Source organism: Crinia signifera, chromosome 2, assembly GCF_055691185.1.
Source record: "Crinia signifera chromosome 2, ASM5569118v1, whole genome shotgun sequence".
NCBI lineage: Eukaryota > Metazoa > Chordata > Amphibia > Anura > Myobatrachidae > Crinia > Crinia signifera.
In genome coordinates this window covers 33,911,995-33,936,256 of record NC_139218.1, presented here as the reverse complement: position 1 = coordinate 33,936,256, position 24,262 = coordinate 33,911,995, and the positions used below count along the sequence as shown (strand labels likewise).

Below are 24,262 nucleotides of genomic sequence, written 5' to 3'. Positions count from 1 at the left end.
TAAATAAATACATTAAAGAATGTATTAAAAAAGTATATATACAGTATAACAATATGTTTAATAAGGTGCTTAAGTATACATAATGAGCGAAGGAGTAGTTAAATTCATGAAATATTTATAAGGTATTTGTATATAATAAGGAGGAGGTGCTTAAAAAGACTAGGGTATAAGTGAACCAGTGATTTATTTTTAACAATAAGTGTCTACATTAGACCTTTTTACATTGTGGGCTATCTATTCATGAGAGATGGGTGGTAATGAGTGACAGGCATAAAAAGTGAGATATATAAAGAGATGAGTGAGAGGGTGAGTGTGCCCATAAGGGTAAAAATGTGTGTGAACTGAGCCTTGGTATTTTCATATTGTCCTTATGCCGAGGTTCCTTGCTTCTTTCATTACAGAACCTATTCTTCTCAGGTAGTCTCCTGTCCCGATACTGGACAGGCCCAAACACTGCTTGGCTGCCAAGATCGGACGAGATTGGGCATTGCCAGTGTGGTATGACTGTAATGTTTTTTCGGTTCTGGAAACCTCTCGGACTCGAGTACCTATTTGCTCAGATAGTAGCCATGGTGCATAAGAGAAGGAGGATAAAGGGATGAGGAAGAGAAAGGGAAATGAAGAAGAGGTGGAGGGGGGAGGGGTGCACGTGTGTGGAAGAAGTACAGGGGGATAAAGTTCTTCTCATGGGAGGGTTACAGGACCTTTACAGGAACGGTGCAATTTCGTATCCCTTATTTAGACCGTTAGGGTGTAGTGTCTGGAGCTGAAATATCCAATACATTTCCCTTTGGGAAAGTTTCTTCGCCAGATCGCCTCCCCTTTCTCCCAGCTGGACATGTTCAATAGCTTTGAATGTCATATCTTCTGGGTTGGATTCGTGGGTTGTTGAGAAATGTCTGGGAACTGCATGATTGTCCAGTTTGTTTTTGATACTCCTTACGTGTTCTTGGATCCTGATTTTCAATGGGCGCTTGGTTTTCCCTATATATTTCTTTCCACACGTACATTCCAGTAGGTATATAACAGAAGTAGAGTTGCAGTTCATGAAGTCCTTTATCTGGAATTCGTTCTTGTCCCCGGTGTCTGTAAAGTGTTTTCTATTTGGATGGAGGTATTTACAAATAACACATTTCCCGCATTTATAGGATCCTTTGCATTTAGGTAATTTTGTGGAGGGCTTAGATGTTTTCAGCATACTAGGTGCTAATAGGTCCTTAAGGTTTTTCGATTTCCTGTAAACGATGTCCGGTCTTGGGGGTAGGATTTCTTTAAGGATTGGGTCCATCAATAAGATCCCCCAGTGATTTTGTATAGATTTTTTAATTATATTTTCGTGTCTGTTATAGGTAGTAATGAAAGCTACCGAGTCTCTCTTGTCCTCTTCCTTGATTTTGTATGTTAATAATGAAGTACGGCTCGTGTTTCTTGTCTTTTCTGCTGCTTTTTCGATAAGGCCCGCTGGGTATTCTTTTTCCATGAATCGCTGACCATACAGGGTGAGTTGTTCTTCTAGATCTTCCTGTTTGCTACAATTACGTTTAATTCTGTGGAATTGAGAATATGGGATGTTTTCTTTCCATTTTTTCAGATGATTACTTTTGTGGTGTAAGTAGCTGTTTTTGTCTACGCTTTTTACGAAATTCTTGGTTATCACTCTGTTGTTCTCATGCGTCAGGATCAGATCGAGGAATTCTATGGATTCTTGCTGTATATTGGAAGTGAATTTAAGGTTCATATCGTTCCTGTCCAGGCCTTTAAAAAATTCTTCGAATTGTGCGTTTGTTCCGTCCCAGATAATTAAAATATCGTCTATATATCGTTTATATAGTATTATAGCACTCTTAAAAACTTGATTATTGTAGATATAAAAGTTTTCCCAGTGTCCCATAAAAAGATTTGCGAAACTGGGCGCAAATATAGTCCCCATTGCAGTTCCGCATTGTTGTAAATAAAATTGGTCTTGAAATTTAAAATAGTTGTGGTGCAGAATAAAAAACATTACATCGCAGATAAAATTGGTGTGTTCCGATGAAAGTGAGGCATCTTCTTCTAGGTATCTTTTGCAAGCTTCCACTCCTTTCTGATGTTCAATACAAGTGTATAGTGACTGAACATCTATGGTTACCCATTTGTAGGTCTCTTTCCATTCGAATTCCTCTACAGTGTTCAGTACTGCTGTCGTATCCTTTAGATACGAGGGTAGGCATTTCACATATTTATTCAGGAAAATATCCACATACTGAGACAGATTAGAGGTTAATGAGTCGATACCAGCCACAATAGGTCTTCCGGGTGGGTTGGTCATACACTTGTGAACCTTTGGTAAAAAGTAAAATATTGGGGTAATGGGGTCTGATCTTAATAAGTATTGATATTCATCTTTCGTTAAAATGTTGGTTCTGAGACCTTGTAGCAGAAGAGTGCGTAGTTCTTCAATGTATGTCTCTTTTGGATCGATCGTGAGTCTACTGTATGATTTCTCATCTGCCAAGAGCCTCTCTGCCTCTCTTACATAGGCTTCACGGTCCATTAGGACCATACCCCCCCCCCCCTTTGTCAGCAGGTTTTAATACTACTTCTTTGTCTTTCTGTAGTTTCTTCAATGCTTCCCTTTCAGAATTCGTCAGGTTCTTAGTTTTTACTGGTGCTTGTTCTGTGTCACATAGGTCCTTTTTTACCAGGTCATAAAAGATGTTGATGTTGGACCCCTTTGACTCAATTGGGTAGTATTTAGATGTGGGTTTTAGACCTGATTTAGATCTATTTTCAAAATTCGATGTTATAGCGTCATCTTTCCTCAAGAAGTGCCTCTTTAATGTGAGTTTTCGAATGAATTTATTTAGGTCGATGTATGTCTCAAACCTGTTCATACTGCTTGTGGGTGCAAAAGAAAGTCCCTTCCCCAGAAGGGAGACCTCTGGGGCTGTAAGTTCATGTTTTGATAGGTTAAAGATGCCTTTATTGGTTGCCATTTTTGCGATGTCTTGCTTCGTTATGCCGCTCTTTTTTTGGGATCTCTGCCTCCCGCTGCCTCGTTTTCCTCTTCGTCTGGCAATCTTCTTTTTAAGGGGGAAGCTTGTTTTACGTTTTCCTCCAAGACCACTCTCCAATCTTCCTTCCTTCTTGTTCCCGTGCTCTGGGACAAAAAAGAAGACGATGCGGCGGACAGTTCTTGTTCTCCATTTGATCTTAATCTTTGCAGCGCTGTGAATCTGTTGTTGGTCCTTAATGGTACATTATTGGGTGAGTCGTAACTTTTCCGTCTTATTGATGTTTTCTTTTGTGCAATTTGTTTCCATTTGTTTCTGTTGTCGTGAGGTATTGTGTTTTCATGGTTGTTAAACCTGCTCCACTTCTTGACCTTTCCTTGGTCATAATCTGTCTTGTCCCTCAGGAATTTTTTCTCTTTGCCTTTAATGACATCCTCCTCTATCCTTTCTAATTTCTTGTTTAGGACTTTCTCATTTATTCTGTAGTCCTCTGTGTCCTTATGTGTTTCCAAAACTCCTTCCTGTGTTTTGATGCTAAGTTCTAATTCTACCAAGGTCTTTTGTTTCTCTTCAATTAGTAACTTCATCAGGCTCAGGGAACATGTGTGAAGGGTGGCATCCCATTTTTCCATGAATGGGGAGTCTTGGTTTCCAAAGGTGGGTTGTTTCTGGATCCTCAGACCTCTTGGGATCCTGTTCACTGAAATGTAGTGTTGGAGTCCTTGTATATCCCACCAGGTTTTCACCTCCTTTGTGAGTGTTTTTTCTATGGCCCAGAATAAATCATCTAGGTCTTGTGATGGTCCGGTATTATTTGTCTGTTTACTCTCATTGAAGATAGTTTTGCACAACAAATCTCTTTTTGTGGTGCGTTCATTATTCCTAAACATATTAAAAACGTCTAGACACCAGGCAGCCTTACAAAAAAACCAAAGAGTGTCCAGGGAAAGAAAAGATGTATGGCGCCACTTGTGTCCTCAGATTGTTCAAATGCTCTAATACGCAATTAGTGTACACTGGTAACCCTTTTTCAGAAAAAGGGGATGTCAGCTAGCCTCTAAAAATGGGCACCTTGGTAAGGGGTGTCACAAAAACAATTTACAAATGGTTGGAATAGAGGTATCAGCGACAATAAATACCTATGTACTACACACAAAACTCTTTATAATAAAAAAGTTTTATTTTATATACATAAAAAAGTGCACAATAGCACTGAAAAAATGGAGAACAGACAATAATACAGTTTATATAGAAAAAACAGTAATAATAAAAAATGCGAGAATGTTACTAAAAAAGGCCTACAGGTGATGTCGCTAAAAAAGGGGGGGAGGGAAATATATTCTAAAAAAGTCTAAAAAGTGAATAACTTATCTTAGTGGAGGAGTCAGCAGGCACTACCCAACGCGTTTCGTCTAGAAGACTTCTTCAAGGGGTGAGGGGGAGATGTGTCTGGTGCTCTATTTATACTATGTATACCTAGTACACATGGTTATGAGGTCACATCCTGTGGGATGTGGTCTCCGTTTTTTTATGTTAGAGGTTTCAAGCAGAATTTCAATCTGCTACTATAGTGACTAGAAGTATTAAGTTCCCACTTACTAATAGAAACAAAAAGCGCGAAAAAAGCATAAATATAATCAGAGAAATAGACCACAAAGCTTAATTGGGGGATGCGCGTCCCCACTTCCGGTGGGTAGACGTCACTTCCGCCCCGTTTCCTGTGTGTGTATAGTTCATTTCACTGGGCGGCTTCCGCCCTTCTTCGGCGGATGTGCTGTTTTGCCACACTTCCGATCTGTAGCGCTGTGCACGGATTGGCTGCGGCGGCTGTCAGTCAGAATCATCTTTGCGATACAGGCTGTCTTGGCTCTGGTATAGTTTTTCGTCTCCGTTCAGCGGCCATTTTGGCGGGGACCTTTGGGGACTTTTGCATTAAGAAGCGGCCATCTTAGTGGATTCTTAGTACGTGAATTGGAGTCCACTGTGTTTTCATTTATAGCGATTTCGTATGGGACATGGAAATATAAAATATATTATATTAGTATTTGCATATTTGCACAGGTTAATTTTGTGTGACTTGGTAGCGATATTCTGTATATATATATATATATATATATATATATATAAGTAAGTTAAATGATATATAGCAGCAATAATAAATACGGATAAAAAATAATACATAATTATATGGCAGTATTCATGGTATATCAGCAGAAATAAATAAATAAATACATTAAAGAATGTATTAAAAAAGTATATATACAGTATAACAATATGTTTAATAAGGTGCTTAAGTATACATAATGAGCGAAGGAGTAGTTAAATTCATGAAATATTTATAAGGTATTTGTATATAATAAGGAGGAGGTGCTTAAAAAGACTAGGGTATAAGTGAACCAGTGATTTATTTTTAACAATAAGTGTCTACATTAGACCTTTTTACATTGTGGGCTATCTATTCATGAGAGATGGGTGGTAATGAGTGACAGGCATAAAAAGTGAGATATATAAAGAGATGAGTGAGAGGGTGAGTGTGCCCATAAGGGTAAAAATGTGTGTGAACTGAGCCTTGGTATTTTCATATTGTCCTTATGCCGAGGTTCCTTGCTTCTTTCATTACAGAACCTATTCTTCTCAGGTAGTCTCCTGTCCCGATACTGGACAGGCCCAAACACTGCTTGGCTGCCAAGATCGGACGAGATTGGGCATTGCCAGTGTGGTATGACTGTAATGTTTTTTCGGTTCTGGAAAGAGACCTACAAATGGGTAACCATAGATGTTCAGTCACTATACACTTGTATTGAACATCAGAAAGGAGTGGAAGCTTGCAAAAGATACCTCTTTGCCTTTAATGACATCCTCCTCTATCCTTTCTAATTTCTTGTTTAGGACTTTCTCATTTATTCTGTAGTCCTCTGTGTCCTTATGTGTTTCCAAAACTCCTTCCTGTGTTTTGATGCTAAGTTCTAATTCTACCAAGGTCTTTTGTTTCTCTTCAATTAGTAACTTCATCAGGCTCAGGGAACATGTGTGAAGGGTGGCATCCCATTTTTCCATGAATGGGGAGTCTTGGTTTCCAAAGGTGGGTTGTTTCTGGATCCTCAGACCTCTTGGGATCCTGTTCACTGAAATGTAGTGTTGGAGTCCTTGTATATCCCACCAGGTTTTCACCTCCTTTGTGAGTGTTTTTTCTATGGCCCAGAATAAATCATCTAGGTCTTGTGATGGTCCGGTATTATTTGTCTGTTTACTCTCATTGAAGATAGTTTTGCACAACAAATCTCTTTTTGTGGTGCGTTCATTATTCCTAAACATATTAAAAACGTCTAGACACCAGGCAGCCTTACAAAAAAACCAAAGAGTGTCCAGGGAAAGAAAAGATGTATGGCGCCACTTGTGTCCTCAGATTGTTCAAATGCTCTAATACGCAATTAGTGTACACTGGTAACCCTTTTTCAGAAAAAGGGGATGTCAGCTAGCCTCTAAAAATGGGCACCTTGGTAAGGGGTGTCACAAAAACAATTTACAAATGGTTGGAATAGAGGTATCAGCGACAATAAATACCTATGTACTACACACAAAACTCTTTATAATAAAAAAGTTTTATTTTATATACATAAAAAAGTGCACAATAGCACTGAAAAAATGGAGAACAGACAATAATACAGTTTATATAGAAAGAAGCAAGGAACCTCTTTTCCCTTTCTCTTCCTCATCCCTTTATCCTCCTTCTCTTATGCACCATGGCTACTATCTGAGCAAATAGGTACTCGAGTCCCAGAGGTTTCCAGAACCGAAAAAACATTACAGTCATACCACACTGGCAATGCCCAATCTCGTCCGATCTTGGCAGCCAAGCAGTGTTTGGGCCTGTCCAGTATCGGGACAGGAGACTACCTGAGAAGAATAGGTTCTGTAATGAAAGAAGCAAGGAACCTCGGGATAAGGACAATATGAAAATACCAAGGCTCAGTTCACACACATTTTTACCCTTATGGGCACACTCACCCTCTCACTCATCTCTTTATATATCTCACTTTTTATGCCTGTCACTCATTACCACCCATCTCTCATGAATAGATAGCCCACAATGTAAAAAGGTCTAATGTAGACACTTATTGTTAAAAATAAATCACTGGTTCACTTATACCCTAGTCTTTTTAAGCACCTCCTCCTTATTATATACAAATACCTTATAAATATTTCATGAATTTAACTACTCCTTCGCTCATTATGTATACTTAAGCACCTTATTAAACATATTGTTATACTGTATATATACTTTTTTAATACATTCTTTAATGTATTTATTTATTTCTGCTGATATACCATGAATACTGCCATATAATTATGTATTATTTTTTATCCGTATTTATTATTGCTGCTATATATCATTTAACTTACATATATATATATATATATATATATATATATATATATATATATATATATATATATATATACACAGAATATCGCTACCAAGTCACACAAAATTAACCTGTGCAAATATGCAAATACTAATATAATATATTTTATATTTCCATGTCCCATACGAAATCGCTATAAATGAAAACACAGTGGACTCCAATTCACGTACTAAGAATCCACTAAGATGGCCGCTTCTTAATGCAAAAGTCCCCAAAGGTCCCCGCCAAAATGGCCGCTGAACGGAGACGAAAAACTATACCAGAGCCAAGACAGCCTGTATCGCAAAGATGATTCTGACTGACAGCCGCCGCAGCCAATCCGTGCACAGCGCTACAGATCGGAAGTGTGGCAAAACAGCACATCCGCCGAAGAAGGGTGGAAGCCGCCCAGTGAAATGAACTATACACACACAGGAAACGGGGCGGAAGTGACGTCTACCCACCGGAAGTGGGGACGCGCATCCCCCAATTAAGCTTTGTGGTCTATTTCTCTGATTATATTTATGCTTTTTTCGCGCTTTTTGTTTCTATTAGTAAGTGGGAACTTAATACTTCTAGTCACTATAGTAGCAGATTGAAATTCTGCTTGAAACCTCTAACATAAAAAAACGGAGGCCACATCCCACAGGATGTGACCTCATAACCATGTGTACTAGGTATACATAGTATAAATAGAGCACCAGACACATCTCCCCCTCACCCCTTGAAGAAGTCTTCTAGACGAAACGCGTTGGGTAGTGCCTGCTGACTCCTCCACTAAGATAAGTTATTCACTTTTTAGACTTTTTTAGAATATATTTCCCTCCCCCCCTTTTTTAGCGACATCACCTGTAGGCCTTTTTTAGTAACATTCTCGCATTTTTTATTATTACTGTTTTTTCTATATAAACTGTATTATTGTCTGTTCTCCATTTTTTCAGTGCTATTGTGCACTTTTTTATGTATATAAAATAAAACTTTTTTATTATAAAGAGTTTTGTGTGTAGTACATAGGTATTTATTGTCGCTGATACCTCTATTCCAACCATTTATATATATATATATATATATATATATATATATATATATATATATACATACATATACATACATATATATACATACAGGGGCATCAACATCATTGTAGACCCCTGGGCATAGCAATGTATTGGGGCCCCTACCGATCCTCCAGCGGTAGCGGTGGGGAAAACTTTGATGTCCGGCGGGTGGTAGGGGGTATTATATCAACCGCTCAGCATGTAGGGCCTGGATCATTCATTTCCACTAATTACCCCTTTACTGCACAGATGGTGGGAGAAGGGGGCATTGGGCTGAATGAAGGGGCCCTGATACATAACTTCCAGGGTGGTAGAGGATGTTTAATACGCAGAGGAGGGGTGTGTAGTGGAGTGGGCTTAATAATCATAATGTTCTGGTGGGAGGACAGCTTACTTGACTGCAAAGATCTCCAGTTCCCAGAAATAGATTTCTTAGATTTTAAAGCAGTTAAAAACTAGAGAATCCCACCTACCAAATGGTATTATGTACTAGGGGATCAGAGTTCAGGAGGCAGGGCAATCTGCCAACGAGAATATAAAACTACATACCAGGTGTGTGGAGCTGGAGCAGTAACCAGCTGCTGGAAGGCTGATATCTCTGGTTCTGGGAAAAGTAGAGACAATCTCTTAGGCCCTTATTCTGATCGGTAAGTACTTTCCCGAATTCTTACGGTGCGGTCCGCACGCCACGCTGTGCGGTGGCGTGCGGCCAACGTCCGTAGAAACGCCCACGTGTCCTCCGCATTCGGACGGACTCACTCTTTAAGAACAGGGCGTGTGTACGGACGACATACAAACCGTGCGTGTGCGGTGGAAACGTACAGATTCTGCACGGTCTTCCCGCACAAGCACGGTCTTACCGCGTCAGAACGTACGGGAAGCTGTCCATACGCCCCGATGCGGAGTATTTACGCTCAATCCCACACTTTTTTACTGAGTACACACAGCGATCACGTGACCCACTTAGGCAATTAGGCAACCTCATGAAAAAGCGATTGTTATCAATTTCTATCAATTAAATGCTCATCTATACTGACCCACATTCCTACTACATTCATGACACACATTAACCCTTACAGCATGTGACCCTAACATACATCTATATACACTATTTACATTTTGCTTATTTAAAAGATTTTTAAACAAGTTACACATATACTTTTGCATGTTAGAAAAAAACACTGACAACTTTGAACTTTAAATAACTATTTATTATTATAAACAACAAAAAATAATTGTCTAATAAATTAATTAGACTCATCTATGAGCCGGTCCATTTCGGCCAATATCTGCCGCATGTGGCCTCTAATTTTTAGGAGGGCCCCACGGCGACCCTCCTCTGCTTGGGCAGGCTCATCTGTGGAGGAAATACAAATTGAAAAATTAATAATGATATTCATGCATACATTTAACATAGTCATACCTACATTTTAAACATGCACCGTGACAGGTGTGTGTGTATAATTGAAAAATTAATAATGATATTCATGCATACATTTAACATAGTCATACCTACATTTTAAACATGCACCGTGACAGGTGTGTGTGTGTATATGTATATATATATATATATATATATATATAGACACATATATAACTATATACTATAACTATATATATGACACATACACCTATACATACATGCATACATACTACATGGAAAGCCTGATTTTTGCCCTATACCCTTTACTCTGTAGAACACCTCACAGTCATACTGCTCCTTCTCAATCCAAACCCACCCATGACTAAGCTCTGAGAAGCATGTCACGCGCTGCACCAATCACAATTCTGCAAACAAAGTTCAGTGTCTGTTATATGATGGAGCCTGGCAGGGGAGTTACACAACTCTCAGGAATGCACAGTACATTGGTGCAATCAAGCATGGCTTGCCTGCTGATGGTCTGCTCCAGAAATCATTGTCATAATGCCAGTTAGGTGAAGCTGCAGCACTAACCCACTCCCATGCACAAAATCATTACTAAGATCAAATCATCAAACAATTATGGTGGCAAACATACATGCAGACCGCAGGGGGTGGTTAGCTACAGGAGGGCCCAGGGGCACTGACCACTTGTTACTCCAGTCTAAGCCACGCCTGTCCATACTCCATTTATGCCATACTGAATCTAGTTTGGTCAAATTAAGCACCTGTAAACTATACTCACCTATATGAGGCTACAGATTGTAACCCTTACATGAGCACGTCATCACTTTCTTCCAGGATACAGATTAACTACACTGGTTCATTGACACTTAAAATCGACCTGAAAGCCATCCCCACAACCTGTGTCATTAATATGTGTCCTGGATGAAAGGGATGGTTTGCCCACCCTATCTAACCCCTAATTGTGTCTGTTGCTACCCAGTTTGTTTTATCACTTTATAGAATTGAAAAACACAATTGAATCACCAGTGCTACATAGCAAATAGTAGATGACAAAAGGATAAATTAATCCTTATGTATGCATACCAATTTCTGCCGCCTGGACTACCTCACAGGCCTCAAACTCCTCCTCTTCCTCTGGGGCCTCCACTGGTGGCACCTCCTCCTCTGGTGGCACGTCCTCCTCTGGTGGCAGCGCCTCCACAGCCCACCCCTCCTCCTCCTCCTCCACTTCCTGTGCCACCTCCTCCGCCATCCCTTCCTCCTGAAGCACCTCCTGGGCCCTTGGTTGGGCAAGCTCCTCCTGGCCCACCTCTGGCTCCTCCCGGGCATGTCTTGCTCGATCCCGTGCTGTGTTTGGGAAAAAACAAAAAAGTGCTGATTAGGGGTCATTTGTATTAAGCCTTATCAAGCTATAAATGCAAAGGTTATAAGTACAGATAATTGTACAGGCAAACAGCTCCTTAGTGGCCTTTACAAAACACAGTCTGTAACATGGCAGGTATGACATTTGGGCCATTGTAAGCATCACAAACAATAATCCTACACAATGACATATTTTATCACCATTACAGGGTGTCAAACAGGAAGTAGCACACATATAGTGTATGCCATGTTTCACTCATGATCAGGCTGGTGACCTTATTGCCTTAAATATGGTCATGTAAGCAATCATGTACAAATGGCTATTTAATGTATAAACACTCACATCTCGCTATGCTGGCCCTGATTTGCTGGAGCAAATCCGGCTGGCGTCGTCTCAAGTCGGACCACCGCCGCTCCAGCTGTGCGATGGTCCGCCGCACCTGCGTACGTGCGAATATGCGGCGGCGGGCCACCGCATAAGCATTCCGCTTCTGGCGGTTGGTTACAAATGGGCCCGCCCGCCCCAGCCTGGTCTCCATAACGGAGACCAGTGTCCTCAGCTCCGCTGGAGAGAATGGGGCTGCTCTCCCATAGGCCGCCATCTTAGCAATGGCACAAATCAAACAATCATGTGCTGTCATTGGTTGATCAGAGTGATATTTGGTATTAACTTTATTGTTCATTTTTACACTAACAGCGTGTATGCGCCCGAACACACGGCTAACCCATTGCATCGCAAACCCATCCTAAACAGACAGTGTAAAATAAGATGGAAACACATTATATATAATCTATAACATTCACCAAACATGGGTATAAGCAACAGGTGAAATAGTCTGCATCACTAGACACTTACACCTAACTCAACAAGGTACTAAACAGCTATTTTAGAATGAAAGCTATGCAGCAGAAACATAGCAAATAGTGGCAGACCTTTTCCCAAAATTAGGCCATGCTGCCATGTGTACACTTAACTTCTACTGGCCCATACTACAGAGTTGGAATGAAAAGTAGCTAGCATCCAGCCTGAATTTGGAGTGCTTTCACATGTGATTTGGATGCTAGCACTGATTACTTGTGCCTAAGTGGTGGACTGGATTTACATATGGAATGGGTAGTGTCAGTTGTACTACATACCAAACAAGTGCACAGTACAGATGTACATTCAAATATACATTTCATGTGTGACCTCAGTTTTATTTGGTCATTGGTGTTCAAATCTGCATTTAGCTACTAAATCAGACTTACTCAGTTTGCCAGGTTTTTGAGAAATATTTATCCACACCAAGGGGCGTGCCGTATGCGCCGCACGGTTGACGCTGCCGTACGGAACGCGGCCGTACGGAACGCAGGTTGCAGCTGATTAACGCCAATTACAGAAATAGTATTTAAAGTTGTCCTAGAAAGGCAAACAGTTGTTGCAAACATGGCTGGCTCAGAGTCAGAGGAAGAACAGGTGGTGCAGAACCTCTTGGCCCGCATGGAGTCCAACACCACCTATGTCCCCCTCAACCCAGAGCAGCCAGATGGGCCATCAACATCAGGCCAATCAGCAGCTGGCCCATCCTCAGCATCAGCAGAATCATTGGGAACACAGCAGGTGGCTTCCCAACAAAGTAGCCAGGCCAGCACTTCAAGTACAGCAACCGGTGGCCGTGGCCGTGGCAGTGCCAGTGGCGGTGCCAGTGGTCGTGCCCGTGGCCGCAATCGGGCAACAGAGGAACCAACCACCAGAAACATGGCATATGAACCGCAGGAGCTTGACATCCTGATGACCCGGGCACGGGATTTGATAGAGTGCCCATCGGTAAAGTTGACACACACAAGGAGATGGAAGATCTGGGAGGAGATAACGGCGGAGATTAATGCGGTGGCTCCACAAGTTCGTGAGGTGGAGCACGTTAAGAAGAGGCAAGTCCATGCGTGTTACATTTGATCAGTACAAGTCCAGTAATGTTTACATTCAATATTAGATGGAGTTGGTCAATGGGTGGTCACGTTGCTTGGAGGCACAGCCATGTCATTGAATTGATAGTTATTGGAGGGTGACTGTGACTGTATCTTCTAAGGGTTGTGTTTCAAAATGAATATAATCTAAGTTTGGTGCCAGGAGGCACATGTTGTATTATGTTTCATATTGCAATGGGTGCTACAGCAAACATGAGGAGTGACATGTATTAATATGTACACTTTGATTGCAGGTGGCACGACTTCAAAGGGAACCTCAAAAAGAAATTGAGCCAGCGGTGGGAACACAGCCACACCTCTGGGGCTGGCCCCATGCCATCAAAGCTGCAGCTCACCCCCCTGGAAGAGATGGCACAGTGCTGCATTGCAGTGGAGGAGGTCCGGGGGGTGAGCACCATAGACAGCGAGTCCCCAGCGGAAGTGATGGCTTCTACGCTTGAAGGTAATTATTTGCCAGGCCATAAGTAGATGTTTTGAATTTTGCATGGAATGTGTGGTAATTGGTATTTTCTCCTTCAACAGCATCCCCACCGCTTGGTCAACAATCTCTTGAGGAGGTTGTGGAGTCTGTGCCACCTGGCCCCAGTAGCAGGCCCGTGCAGCAGCAGCCGGCAATGTCCGCGGCTGAATTGGCCACGTGGGGGCATGTGCTTGAAAGTATTGTGCAGCAGGGAGACTCGGCATCAGAGCGGGTGCGTAGGGCCGAGGAGGTGCTGCAGGGTTTGACCACCAGCCAGCAGAGTATTGCTGCGAGCCTGCAGGCTATGAGTGCCAGCCAGCAAGCTATGAGTGCCAGCCAGCAATCTATTGCTGCTAGCCTGCAGGTGCTGGCTGATCAAGCCCTGCGGCAAAATGAACTCCTCCTCCGCCATAATGAACTTATGGTGGAGCTAGTTACCACCAATAGGGTCCTAATGTCACCCGTTTCTGGTGCATTACCACCATCATCACTCCCTGCTGCCAGAGGGGGAAGAAGACCCACCCCCTCCCCAGCATGTGCTCCACGTGACCCACCATCTGACTGTGGCCGTGGGCGAGGCCGAAGAGCTGCTGCACGTGGCAAGGAGCCTGCCAGGGGCAAACGTGCCCGCAAATGAACTTGTGTCCCCATTAATCTCCACCGTTATGTCTTCCCAAATCTTCCATTGAGCTGTGTGTGTCAGCATCCTGTGTCAAATTCCGTGCCGAGGGTCACCACATTTGCCCGCGTTCAAATGTCATGTTTGGTTCCCCTGTTGCCCTGTTTCGGCTACCATTACTGTGTGCTGTACTTGAAGTGTTGGTGCTCTACTTTTGTTGTGAAGCCAGCTGATGTGTTCCTAATGATTCTGCTGTGGCTATTTATTATATATTATTTAATTGTAGTCCTGTTATGGTACCATTTATGTTGTGATGGTTTCAAAATTATTTTCTAAGTTTCTTTAATAAATGTTATTTTGGCCCCCCAAATGTCTGTATTAATTGATCCATGCAGAAGTGACATGTGTATTAGTATTATTAATATTAAGTTGTGTTCATTATTTGCAGTGTAAAAGTGTGTGACAAGTGCAGCATGTAATGTTCCCTTTAAGCTGCAATGGTTCCAATTGCAGCAGTGAGAAGCGTGTAATTAACAAGTAATGAGTAAAGAAGGTGATTGTATTGGGTTCAGCTGACATTGGTTGAGGTGCGTCCGTCCTGATTAGGCGTTCCGATTGCCTAGCGCATGACCGAGTGGTGTCCGCTAAGCAATACTAGCCTTTTGGACACCGCACATTTCTTCCCTTTTTGTTCGCGTGCATTCGGCGTGCTGTCCGAATGCACGCCTACCAACATATGTGTACTCCCCCGTGTCCGCCCATGTTTCCGCCCAGTTTAGCCCACTTTGAAACTACACCCCTGTGTCATTCCGCATGACGCCCATAACACGCCCATATTGGCCGAGTGATTGCGGTGCACATTTCTGTACGGCAGTGGTTCCCAAACTGTGTGCCGTGGCTCCCTGGGGTGCCTCAGGACACTTGCAGGGGTGCCCCGGGTTGGTGGTGCAGGACCAATTCAAATTATTTATGGTTAATTATTTATAGGCAAAACCAGTTCTGGTGGCTTCCAATCATAAAATGTGTAGAAACAGAAGCAAATACTGCCCTTTACCACATAAATGAACATAAGAATCGTATATAAACTCAATCTATATGTATTGTTTTTGTTTTTTTATGGCCTAGGGGTGCCGTGAAAAAATTCTGATACTGTAGGGTGCCGTGATTCAAAAAAGATTGGGAACCCCTGCTGTACGGTATTAGTGAGAACAAGTACGGAGACCATGCGTGGCACATGCGCATGGCGTTCCCCACGCATGCGCAGACGGCTAAAAAACGCGATCCGAAAGAATTCGGGAAAGTACGCACCGATCAGAATAAGGGCCTTAGTGTCCACCAAAGTGGGAGAGTCCCAGCTTTTGGAATATATCCTCAGAAAAACTCTAAGTCAGACAGAACCTGAAATATCTGACTGGGAAGAGCAATTAACAGGCTTGGATGGGGACCACTGCTTTGAAGTCAGATATCTCCGGTTCCCAAGGTCAGATTTTCAAAATTCTTGTACCCTTGGAAAGAGGGGACCCTCAGCTTTCAGGTTAGGGCCCTTACACTCCTGGGGGGGGGGTTCTGGGTACTCAGAACCCCCCCCCCCTGCGTGCGCTACTGCCCCCACCATGGTTCTGAATTAGGCCCTATATTTGCTGCAGTCCTTCCATGTCCAATCACAAAGTAGCCTCCATAGAAATCTATGGGGGCTTCTAGGTTGTCAGATTTGCCACGCTCCAGAATGCTAAGCTTAGCCTAGGCCACTGACACAATTTGAAAATGGTGCTGGTCCATGTACTACAGAACAATTCATAGATTCCTATTTGCCCATCATTGAGCAGCACCTGCAGTGGACAAGAACAAGGAAGTTTCTTGCTCTTTTTTTAGGGTGTTTTTTCTATTTTTACAGAATGTGCACCCAAGGCTGCAAGTCGATGTTTATGCAAAGGGGGGGAGGGGGGGGGGGCGTCCATGCGAGCAGCGTAAATCACACGCAGCTCTGCAAAATTCACAGCGCCGCATGTTGATCAGAATAAGGTCCCTAGCACAGAGCTAGCAGCACAGCAGACTGACAGGAGCTGTCCAGGTGCTGATCAGTTAAGCAGCAGCCAGTGTGAAGGCCCCCATACACTTTTACATGCAATTTAGTCCAATAAATTGCATGAGATTTATCTGGCAAAATTGCATGTGTACAGATGGGAGGTCCTAGGGGATGCCAAGAGTGATAAGAGGGGGCGACCAAAACTGTGAAATAAAAAGCCAGGACTGTCATTGTCAAGTCATTGGCTGTAATGTAAACAAATGTTGGAATTAATTATAATAATCTCTTATCTATTTAGCCACATCTGTCAATCATCCCCTGTCTGTATAACGCTGGGTGGAGTTGTGTATAACAACTCCGCCCAGCGTTACACAACTCTGCCCAGCGTTATATACACAAGGGATGATTGACAGAATAATAATGCCATCAGACATACACCGACCACACTGCCCCCCCCCCCCCCCCCCGCAAAACAGTCTCTGGCGGTTAGGGTTAGAATATGTATGTAAAGTACCTGTATGGTGGCTATGATGTGCACCAATGTGATGATCGCTGATTGATCTCGCCTCCTCTCAGTTACATTAGCCCGGCACCGCGGTATTGGGATCGGGAGCACCAAGGGGGTCTAGGATCCTGAGGCGGCGGGCGCAGTGAGAGCAGCGGGCAGTCAGAGGTGGCCATAGTGCATTGCAGTTACTGGAGAGTAGCTGCAGGTGACCACCATCACATACTGTATACTGTGTATGTACTGCAGCTGGGGAACAACAAGTCCCAGCATCACACATTGTATACTGTATATACTGCAACTGGGGAACTACAAATCCCAGCATCAAACACACACACACGTACTACAAGTCCCAACATCACACACTGTATACTGTGTATGTACTGCAGCTGGGGAACAACAAGTCCCAGCATCACACATTGTATACTGTATATACTGCAGCTGGGGAACTACAAGTCCCAGCATCACACACACACGTGTACTACAAGTCCGCACACACTCCACCACATGCGCCCACCCCGCACCCCCCATCCTTCACCCACTGTACCCATGCACCCATCCCTCCCCCACCGACACCACCCCTGCTCACACACCCACAGCAGGAAATCTTCCATAGAATACAAAACATCTTCAACGCAATAACGCCGTTCACAAGTTAAGGGGGCGCAGCCCCTTACGACGGTGTGAAGAGGGCCCGTAGGGTGCAGTGAATCACCTAGTAAATACTATGTAGTTGCCCTCATCGGCCTGTACATTTTTGGTTTTAGTTAAAAATCTTTAGTTATTGTTCAATTAAATTGTGCATTTTATTGTGCTGAACTTCTTATTACATCATTTAAAAAATAAACAGCCACAATATAGCTCTGAAATGGCTGCGGCCTGCAGCTGCCTCCTTCTCCTGCCTGCTGTGTGGGCGGGGCTAGTCAGAACATCACTACCAGGGAGGCTAGGAATAAATTGCATGCTGGGACAGCAAAGTAGCCATTCATGGCTGTGTCCCACACATCATCCCAATTCCGTCAAGTTACCGCTCTCACAAACGGCAAGCTCAGCCGAAGTTTACTGTATGAATTAATAGACTATTAATCTAATCAAATCTCCTGAGCAAAGTAAAGGTTGGCGCATGGTGTCTGTCCACCCCCTACCACAACCACCTTACCCCAGCTCCCTCTATTATCTGGCACCTGGCACCTAGGTGATGTGCCACCCTAGCCCCCCCCCCCCCCCCTATCACAGTACTTGTATGCACAGTGGGGTGTGGTCATCAGTTACAGTACTTGTATGCACAGTGTGGTATGGTCAAAACTAGTTACAGGGAGATTATAGTTGGTAGTAGAATTTTGCAAAGCACCCCATTGAGGGAACGTGTCATGCTCCACCCAAAGGGCGTGTCTAGGTCCATATATGGTGAGATTGTGAAAAGAGATTGCGAACATGGCACCTAGAAGCGTTACTGTTACATCTCAGAGGAATCTTTTAAAATGACTTATAGCCAAATGTAGATGAGCCCCAAAGCAGTTAGTAAGAGCAGGCTATATATTTGCAGGGGCTGGCGATTCTATCGCCAGCCCCCGCCAGCGGCCGGCTACCACCAGGGGTGCACGCTCACAAGGCACTCGCGCGCCCCGTGGCAACGGAGCCTGCCGCCGGTCCCTGCCACCTCCTCCCGCCGCCTCCCCCCACCGTCGCCGCCAGTCCCCCTCGCCGCCCTGACCCCCCACCCCCCGAACTGGGCAGCATCTCCCTGAAGTGGAGACGGCGAGGGAGACGCTGCTTAGCCTCCGTGATACTGGGATGCGCATGCAGGTGAGACGCACACGCATCCCAGTCCCTATCACCGGCGCTCGCCAGTGAAAGGGATCTGGCGGGCGCCGGGAACAGAGGGAGCCGGCTCCATCTGTACTATACTTGGTAAAGTGCTGGGAAATGGTGCTGATGATTCAATGTAAATGTATACATCTCTCATTCCTTTTTTCCCCAAAAAATGTAACAGTGTAATGTGGGCTAGGTGACATGAGGGAGATTGCTAGACTAATGAGGGAGAGAGGGAGATTGCTGCTATATCAAGGAGACTCCTGCAGAATGCAGGAGGGTAGGCAACTATGAGTCACAGTACTGTATGCACAGTGTGGGTGGTCAGCAGCTTTACATGCTTTATTCTGATTGTACAGTACTAATATTTAGATGACACTTTGCACATAATAGGTCATTACCATAAATGATACTTTAAAGGAAATGACAAGGACAATGTTCTGTCTCTTCTAAAATTGTTCAAATTGTGCACATTTACAAATAGCCCATAATTGTTTTTTTCATATGTCATTGCTACAGTCCTTTGTGGCTGCCGCACTGTACATCAGCCAAATGCTTATGGAAATGTGTGCAACCTTTAGGCCGAATAGAGCCGTTTAGATGCTAATGATGACCTAATGAGTACGTTTTAAACTGCTTCTGAGTATGATAATAGCAAATCAGGGCTTTTGCATATGAATTCTTATTGCAATGCAATTCTGTATAATCAGCCATGATCTTTAAACCTGTAATTTAATATTGATGTTACTATCAGATGTATTTTAAGAGAGTGATTAACTACACTGTCATTGCATACACACCCTAGAAGTAGAGACGGGAGAAATTGCGGTGGTTCTGTTCTATACTCATGGAACAATCATTTTTTCCTATTACGTTTCTTCTTGAAATCACCACAGAATTGGTATCCTTGGAGATCTGAGCAATCCATGATGTTTTCTACATTTTATTTTATATTGTCGTCTTCTTGTCTCATGCATCTAGATAGTCCCCAACATAGAGTATCTACATCCCCCTCAGCGATAATGGCAACATACCATCTGTGTGCAAGCTCCTAAAAAGTCTCAATGTAACACAGCCACACCCACACACCATGCCCACACATCCTGATATTACTCCTGTGCCCTCTCCTTATTGGACAGTGACAATGAAAACATATTATAGATCACAGACTGTGGTCTTGAGATTGTACCTATCTTACCCTCATGGACGTGGAGCAAGGTCTGAGTAAAAGTAAGTATGTCTATATATTTATATCCCTTTTATTTAGAGTATAACTTTTTATTGACTTTTCTTCCCTCCCCCCATTTCCCTTCTCTTTTCATCCTTCCTTCCCTCCTTTCCATTCCCTTCTCTTTCTTTCCTTCCTTCCTTAATTTGTTTGTTTTCCCCTTCTTCCTCCATTCCCTTTTTTATTTCCTTTCTACCGTCCATACCCTCCTTCCTTTCCTCCTCTTGCCTTTCTTCCTTCCCTTTCCTCCCCTTCCATTTCATTCTCTCTTTTTTTCCTTCCTCCCTCCCTTCCTGTCTTCTTTCCTTCCTTCCCTTCTCCCTCCCTTCCTCTTTGTGCATTGGCTTCTAATTTCGTTTGTCTCCATTTTCTTTCTTTGTCCTTCCCCTTTGTGTTTGTGTGTGCCCGCTTTTGTCCCTTGTCTATCTCTTAATACGCCAATTATTATCTATCCCTATTTTTTGCATATGCCCCTCAGTTTTTACTACTGCTTGTATTTTCTCTCCTCTTCACTTGTTGCTTTCTCCTTTATGATGGAGATTTGGTGGAAAATAACAATCTTCTGATAAATATTTATTGTTGAGCGACTGAGTATGATCAAAACTCCCTTGGCACACATCCTTATGTGGCCTTGAGTAGCTCATTTTCATTTCATATACTATGGTGTTATCTGTGGGATGAACACACACAAGAGATTTCCTGGCCTTTGCAATAAGTGGATGGCGTGGCACCATAAGTAGAAGCAGTGGTAATAGCAACTCCAACCAGATCTGAATTAGGCCCAGAGTTCCTTACCACATCAAACAGCAGTAGGGAGAAGTGGGTGAGGTGAGAAATGGAGGTCTTACGACTAGAGTTGTGCAGGTTCTGATTTACTTTGATTTCAAATCAGAATCTTATTGGCTAACAGCTGCCATGTGATTTGGGATAGCCAATAAGATCTTGTTTTGAAATCAGAGTAAATCAGAACCTGCACATCTCTAATTACGACTATATGAAAAAAGTCCTGAAGGGATTGTGAATAGGTATTCTCCACAGATGAGGACCGAGGTGGGAGAAGAGCAAGTGAAGTGACTCAAGGAGCACAGATGGTAGAGAGTTAACTGTCCTTTACTACCATGTCTGTGTCGTATCCATATAAGTGACTATGGTCCAGATGTACTAAGCTTGAAAGTGGAGCGACCAGCCAATCAGCCCATCTCTGTCATTTTTCAAACCCAGCCTGTAACTTGGCAGGTAGGAGCTGATTGGCTGGTTGTTTATCACTCTCCATTGTATCACTTTTCAAAGCTTGATACATTTGGCCCCTATGCCTTGATTGGTCAGACCAGCCCTACACCATAGGAGCAATGACTGCGGGTTGGGTATGGGAGACCACAGCTGCCTTATGCTAGAACTGGCCTTGAGGGACTGCTGTTTATAATGTCACATGACTGACAGCGGCATCCCAAAACCTAGAATCCCTTCCTATCCAGGTATTCAGCTGTCGGGATTCCGGCTTGCGAGATTCTGATGGTGTTGGTATTCTGGCGCCAAACTTCTGAACCGCCGTCATACTGTCCATTGGGATGCCCACTACATCTTGCGGGTGCAGCAGTTACAGTATGAGTCCCACAGCTGAAAGAGGGACTGGCATACTTGTCTGCCCTACAGTATATTTTCTGTGAGAGTTATTATTGCCATTGGATGGTACTTGGTACCCTTACACATGTTGCTATGACGACTTACGTCCCGGCCAGTACGCCATTGTTGCACGTGGCATTTATTTGCACATATAATCTTTTTGCAAGGTACAGTACTAGGGCAGCGTAGTGGTTTATGTATGAAATATACCTGCTCTGCCTCACTCTATCTCTCTTTAACAGTCTCTCGGTGCTTCTGAAAAATGTAAATATTAATTCAGAATGGCACATTCTGAGCAGGGAAATAAGAACAAGTCATTGATTCACCCACTTCAGATAAGAACATTTCTTTGGGCACCTTCCTAGTTTTCTGCAGATCTGGCTGGAAACATTGATTTATACAGCGAGGAGGAGCGAGCTCCAGTTTTAGCTGAAAGCTCAGTCATAATGTTACAAATAACTTTTGCTAGCACCAAATCTGCAGAATTTAGCAATTGTATATACTTACAGTTTCTCATACTCCACTTAAATGAAATCGTTCAGGTATATCAGAACAAATGCATTTTGCAGGAGCGATAAGACATTTTTGCTCGTTTCTTAGAGTTTTGTTTGTACAATTTTCTCATAGGAGGGAATATATCCCTCCTGTGAACTATCATTGGATATTAGTAGTCTCAGGGAGTCTGATGAACATTTACTGTAAGTGCTATTGTGCTGGTTGCTAAATTATTTTGAGTAGAGGGCAGTGGCGGTTTTTACCTATGGGCTGCAGTGCCCCCAGGTAAAATCCGCCTCTGTAGTGAGACTGCACTGGCTTCACTGTGACTGGCAGTGACTTCCTATTGGAAGTCCGACCTGCCAGTCACCAAGGCAGTCCCATAGCACAGACGCCGGGAACTCTGTCTCTGCACGGACCGGCGACGGCTACAGGGGGGGGGGGGGGGGTGGTGGAGGTGCCTGCATCGTGGTACCCCAGCAGCCCCCTCCCCAGAAAAGGAATAGGCCCCCATTTTCACTACTGTGAGAGCTGCTGGCCATGCCTGCATCCCCTTTCTGCAGTGAACAGCATTTATTCCCAACCTCAGTTGGGAGGTACTGTATGCTTATACTACCTACTACTACTACTTATACTAACTACTACTACTACTACTTATACTACCTACTACTACTACTTATACTACCTACTACTTCTGCTTATACTACCTACTGCTACTACTTATACTACCTACTACTACTACTACTTATACTACCTACTACTACTTATACTACATACTACGACTACTTATACTACCTACTACTACTTATAATACCTACTACTTCTGCTTATACTACCTACTGCTACTACTTATACTACCTACTACTACTTATACTACCTACTACTACTACTTATACTACCTACTACTACTAATACTACCTACTACTACTACCTACTACTACTACCTATACTACTACTACTTATACTACCTACTACTACTACTTATACTACCTACTACTACTAATACTTATACTACCTACTACTACTAATACTAGCTACTACTACTACTACTACTTATACTACCTACTACTACTACTTATACTACCTACTACTACTTATACTACCTACTACTGCTACTTATACTACCTACTACTTCTGCTTATACTACCTACTGCTACTACTTATACTACCTACTACTACTACTTATACTACCTACTACTACTACTTATACTACCTACTACTTCTGCTTATACTACCTACTGCTACTACTTATACTTCCTACTACTACTAATTATACTACCTACTACTTATACTACCTACCTACTACTACTACTACTTATACTACCTACTACTACTACTACTTATACTATCTACTACTACTACTACTACTTATACTACCTACTACTACTACTTATACTACCTACTACTACTACTACTACTTATACTACCTACTACTACTTATACTACCTACTACTACTACTTATACTACCTACTACTTCTGCTTATACTACCTACTGCTACTACTTATACTACCTACTACTACTACTACTTATACTACCTACTACTACTTATACTACATACTACGACTACTTATACTACCTACTACTACTTATAATACCTACTACTTCTGCTTATACTACCTACTGCTACTACTTATACTACCTACTACTACTTATACTACCTACTACTACTACTTATACTACCTACTACTACTAATACTACCTACTACTACTACCTACTACTACTACCTATACTACTACTACTTATACTACCTACTACTACTACTTATACTACCTACTACTACTAATACTTATACTACCTACTACTACTAATACTAGCTACTACTACTACTACTACTTATACTACCTACTACTACTACTTATACTACCTACTACTACTTATACTACCTACTACTGCTACTTATACTACCTACTACTTCTGCTTATACTACCTACTGCTACTACTTATACTACCTACTACTACTACTTATACTACCTACTACTACTACTTATACTACCTACTACTTCTGCTTATACTACCTACTGCTACTACTTATACTTCCTACTACTACTAATTATACTACCTACTACTTATACTACCTACCTACTACTACTACTACTTATACTACCTACTACTACTACTACTTATACTATCTACTACTACTACTACTTATACTACCTACTACTACTACTTATACTACCTACTACTACTACTACTACTTATACTACCTACTACTACTTATACTACCTACTACTACTACTTATACTACCTACTACTACTAATACTAGCTACTACTACTACTACTTATACTACCTACTACTACTACTTATACTGACTACTA

At 42.6% G+C, this 24,262-nt stretch overlaps 3 pseudogenes; 1 reads left to right on the top strand and 2 right to left on the bottom strand.

Moving 5' to 3' along the window:
• Positions 1–392: 392 nt before the first annotated feature.
• Positions 393–512, bottom strand: LOC146060831 (5S ribosomal RNA; annotated as a pseudogene).
• A 5,094-nt stretch (positions 513–5,606) lies between these two features.
• LOC146060829 (5S ribosomal RNA) lies at positions 5,607–5,726 on the bottom strand (annotated as a pseudogene).
• Positions 5,727–6,795: 1,069 nt separating this feature from the next.
• On the top strand, positions 6,796–6,915 carry LOC146060828 (5S ribosomal RNA; annotated as a pseudogene).
• Positions 6,916–24,262: the final 17,347 nt, after the last annotated feature.